The 5,000-nt window shown below is 51.5% G+C and overlaps 1 non-coding gene across 1 annotated transcript in view; it reads right to left on the bottom strand.

Annotated features, from left to right (window-relative positions):
- Nucleotides 1–1,441, bottom strand: part of LOC126436102 (small subunit ribosomal RNA) — a 1,909-nt gene extending 468 nt beyond the window's left edge. The window contains exon 1 of the ribosomal RNA XR_007580425.1: nucleotides 1–1,441. This exon is cut by the window's left edge and continues 468 nt beyond it. This is a non-coding gene — a ribosomal RNA (small subunit ribosomal RNA).
- Between the last annotated feature and the right edge of the window lie 3,559 nt (nucleotides 1,442–5,000).

The following is a 5,000-nucleotide window of genomic DNA, read 5'->3' as shown; positions in this document are numbered from 1 at the left end:
AGCAGGCTAGAGTCTCGTTCGTTATCGGAATTAACCAGACAAATCGCTCCACCAACTAAGAACGGCCATGCACCACCACCCACCGAATCAAGAAAGAGCTATCAATCTGTCAATCCTTCCGGTGTCCGGGCCTGGTGAGGTTTCCCGTGTTGAGTCAAATTAAGCCGCAGGCTCCACTCCTGGTGGTGCCCTTCCGTCAATTCCTTTAAGTTTCAGCTTTGCAACCATACTTCCCCCGGAACCCAAAAGCTTTGGTTTCCCGGAGGCTGCCCGCCGAGTCATCGGAGGAACTGCGGCGGATCGCTGGCTGGCATCGTTTATGGTTAGAACTAGGGCGGTATCTGATCGCCTTCGAACCTCTAACTTTCGTTCTTGATTAATGAAAACATACTTGGCAAATGCTTTCGCTTCTGTTCGTCTTGCGACGATCCAAGAATTTCACCTCTAACGTCGCAATACGAATGCCCCCGCCTGTCCCTATTAATCATTACCTCGGGTTCCGAAAACCAACAAAATAGAACCGAGGTCCTATTCCATTATTCCATGCACACAGTATTCAGGCGGGCTTGCCTGCTTTAAGCACTCTAATTTGTTCAAAGTAAACGTGCCGGCCCACCGAGACACTCAATAAAGAGCACCCTGGTAGGATTTCAACGGGGTCCGCCTCGGGACGCACGAGCACGCACGAGGCGGTCGCACGCCTTCGGCTCGCCCCACCGGCAGGACGTCCCACGATACATGCCAGTTAAACACCGACGGGCGGTGAACCAACAGCGTGGGACACAAATCCAACTACGAGCTTTTTAACCGCAACAACTTTAATATACGCTATTGGAGCTGGAATTACCGCGGCTGCTGGCACCAGACTTGCCCTCCAATAGATACTCGTTAAAGGATTTAAAGTGTACTCATTCCGATTACGGGGCCTCGGATGAGTCCCGTATCGTTATTTTTCGTCACTACCTCCCCGTGCCGGGAGTGGGTAATTTGCGCGCCTGCTGCCTTCCTTGGATGTGGTAGCCGTTTCTCAGGCTCCCTCTCCGGAATCGAACCCTGATTCCCCGTTACCCGTTACAACCATGGTAGGCGCAGAACCTACCATCGACAGTTGATAAGGCAGACATTTGAAAGATGCGTCGCCGGTACGAGGACCGTGCGATCAGCCCAAAGTTATTCAGAGTCACCAAGGCAAACGGACCGGACGAGCCGACCGATTGGTTTTGATCTAATAAAAGCGTCCCTTCCATCTCTGGTCGGGACTCTGTTTGCATGTATTAGCTCTAGAATTACCACAGTTATCCAAGTAACGTGGGTACGATCTAAGGAACCATAACTGATTTAATGAGCCATTCGCGGTTTCACCTTAATGCGGCTTGTACTGAGACATGCATGGCTTAATCTTTGAGACAAGCATATGACTACTGGCAGGATCAACCAGGGAGCTGCGTCAACTAGAGCTGAGCAGCCGGCCGCCCGGGAGTGTGTCCCGGGGGCCCGCGCGAACACGCAAGCGTCCGCTCAATTATTCTGCAAACAGGAGGAGGCTGAGCTCCCCTGCACAACACACCTCGAAACCCTCTCAGGTCCCGGCGGCGCGCAGCGCCGTCCTAAGTACTTGGTCGGGTTCGAGAGAGGCGCAATCGCCCGGAGTTAGGCGAGTAGACGCTTTAGGTGCGACCACCCGTGCTCCCAACTGAGCTTGCCGCTGCCGACAGAGGCCCGGGAGCGTGCTGTCGTGGCATTGCCGGCGGGAGACAACACGCGCCACCTACGGTGACCGGCAGCTCCAACGCCAGCGCCACAGAAGGACAAAAGCCCCACTTGGGTGCCGAAGCGAACTCTCCCAGCACAGCGCACGCGCCAACACGTCCGCACAGCTGCGATACAAACCACCTGCGAGAACCGCTGGGGCGACCGAGCAGCAGACGGCGTCGCGGCGCCGAGCGCCGGGCGGCGGCGCATCCTCAGCGCACACAGTCCTCAATCGGACCAGCACACTGCAGATGGCCACCGCGCTTCGCACCGGGCCCGCGAGGACCTACTTTGGCCGCAAGGCGCCGCGAGCAGGGGGCGCCGGCGCGCAGCTGCGCCGCCTGCCGCGTCCGTCGGCCGGCGCGCCTGCCACTGGCCGCCCCCACCAGCCGGCTGTAGCGCGTGCGCCCACGCACCGCGCTGCCAGCACGCCGGGCGGCCCCCCCTCACCGGCCGGGGACGGTCCCACCCAGCCACCGCCGCGTATCGCCTCACACCCAGATCCCCTTTCGCGTTCGTGGGCATGGTGGGTCCCCTTTCACGTTCGTGGGCATGGTGGGTATCCCTGAAACAACCGGTTAATAGCTCGACCGATCGTCGCCAACACTGATTCACCTCTAGCGAGAACAACCGCACCACAACGGGTTACCTGTTGTTCATTTGCGTAACGTCACCAGCAAACGTAGACGTCCATCGCCATTTGCAACGAGTATTGCATGCCTGTGTCAGGTGTCACAACACACTACGTCTGCCCACATAGACGCAACAACATGTGCACGCCTCGAGAACACGTGGAAGGTAGCCCCCGTACGTATGCGGTGTCCATTGCGCGAACGACTGTCAGCCGGCCTCTGCAGGATGTCGCAGATGTGGAACGCGGTGCAACATGCTATCACGGTGTGTGAGAAGAGACGACTACGTCCGAATACACGCTCCACTACATCAACAGACTGCTCATGCTGATCGCCATCCAGGGCGTCCGTTCCTCCCACACGTCTGAATGGCGTACCACACTGCAATCCAGCTCTTATAGGGAGACGACACGTAGCTGCGTGCACAATATTTGGACTGTATGGTCTGCCGTTGCTAGGCGCAGTCGTCGTACGGTCACACATGTGCCACGATGTATCATTCAGTACATACGGACCAATGTGCAGTACAGTTTGTGGGTTTTGCGTACATCGGCGGACAGGTGACAGGCCGTACCACAACGTAGGCTGAGTACGTCGGCATGCGAAGGGCATTGAACATGCAAACTTCTCAACGACCAGCTTGCGAAGGCAGGGGGGAAGGGGGGGGGGCATGTACGTCCTGCTGCTATCCACATTACAGTGTATAGCAGGAGCATGTGGAAAGTCAGCAACACCTGCAAGGTGTTTAACATGACGCGATACACAGGGGACCGGGCAGTGCGAATAGCGAACTATATTGCGAGGGTTGCGGTTAGGCAACACTACACTAATTTAACGAGTTGCATAACAATTACAGAGCAGGTTCAGCGACAACGTGCGTCAGGTTAAGGCGCAATATAGGTTAGGTTGAGGCACAATATAGGTTAGGTTAAGGCACAACATGGGTTACGTTAAGGCACAAATTGGGTTACGTTAAGGCACAACATGGGTTACGTTAAGGCACAACATGGGTTACGTTAAGGCACAAATTAGGTTACGTTAAGGCACAAATTAGGTTACGTTAAGGCACAAATTAGGTTACGTTAAGGCACAAATTAGGTTACGTTAAGGCACAAATTAGGTTACGTTAAGGCACAAATTAGGTTACGTTAAGGCACAAATTAGGTTACGTTAAGGCACAAATTAGGTTACGTTAAGGCACAAATTAGGTTACGTTAAGGCACAAATTAGGTTACGTTAAGGCACAAATTAGGTTACGTTAAGGCACAAATTAGGTTACGTTAAGGCACAAATTAGGTTACGTTAAGGCACAAATTAGGTTACGTTAAGGCACAAATTAGGTTACGTTAAGGCACAAATTAGGTTACGTTAAGGCACAAATTAGGTTACGTTAAGGCACAAATTAGGTTACGTTAAGGCACAAATTAGGTTACGTTAAGGTACAATATGGGTTAGGTTAAGGTACAATATGGGTTAGGTTAAGGTACAATATGGGTTAGGTTAAGGTACAATATGGGTTAGGTTAAGGTACAATATGGGTTAGGTTAAGGCACAACGTAGGTTAGGTTAAGGCACAACATAGGTTAGGTTAAGGCACAACATAGGTTAGGTTAAGGCACAACATAGGTTAGGTTAAGGCACAACATAGGTTAGGTTAAGGCACAACATAGGTTAGGTTAAGGCACAACATAGGTTAGGTTAAGGCACAACATAGGTTAGGTTAAGGCACAACATAGGTTAGGTTAAGGCACAACATAGGTTAGGTTAAGGCACAACGTAGGTTAGGTTAAGGCACAACGTAGGTTAGGTTAAGGCACAACGTAGGTTAGGTTAAGGCACAACGTAGGTTAGGTTAAGGCACAACGTAGGTTAGGTTAAGGCACAACGTAGGTTAGGTTAAGGCACAACGTAGGTTAGGTTAAGGCACAACGTAGGTTAGGTTAAGGCACAACGTAGGTTAGGTTAAGGCACAACGTAGGTTAGGTTAAGGCACAACGTAGGTTAGGTTAAGGCACAACGTAGGTTAGGTTAAGGCACAACGTAGGTTAGGTTAAGGCACAACGTAGGTTAGGTTAAGGCACAACGTAGGTTAGGTTAAGGCACAACGTAGGTTAGGTTAAGGCACAACGTAGGTTAGGTTAAGGCACAACGTAGGTTAGGTTAAGGCACAACGTAGGTTAGGTTAAGGCACAACGTAGGTTAGGTTAAGGCACAACGTAGGTTAGGTTAAGGCACAACGTAGGTTAGGTTAAGGCACAACGTAGGTTAGGTTAAGGCACAACGTAGGTTAGGTTAAGGCACAACGTAGGTTAGGTTAAGGCACAACGTAGGTTAGGTTAAGGCACAACATAGGTTAGGTTAAGGCACAACATAGGTTAGGTTAAGGCACAACATAGGTTAGGTTAAGGCACAACATAGGTTAGGTTAAGGCACAACATAGGTTAGGTTAAGGCACAACATAGGTTAGGTTAAGGCACAACGTAGGTTAGGTTAAGGCACAACGTAGGTTAGGTTAAGGCACAACGTAGGTTAGGTTAAGGCACAACGTAGGTTAGGTTAAGGTACAACATAGGTTAGGTTAAGGTACAACGTAGGTTAGGTTAAGGTACAACGTAG

The sequence above is a fragment of the Schistocerca serialis genome, unplaced genomic scaffold (genome assembly GCF_023864345.2).
Source record: "Schistocerca serialis cubense isolate TAMUIC-IGC-003099 unplaced genomic scaffold, iqSchSeri2.2 HiC_scaffold_1226, whole genome shotgun sequence".
NCBI classification, from domain to species: Eukaryota; Metazoa; Arthropoda; class Insecta; order Orthoptera; family Acrididae; genus Schistocerca; species Schistocerca serialis.
The sequence above is the reverse complement of the archived record's forward strand: the minus strand, read 5'-3'. Positions and strand labels throughout refer to the sequence as shown.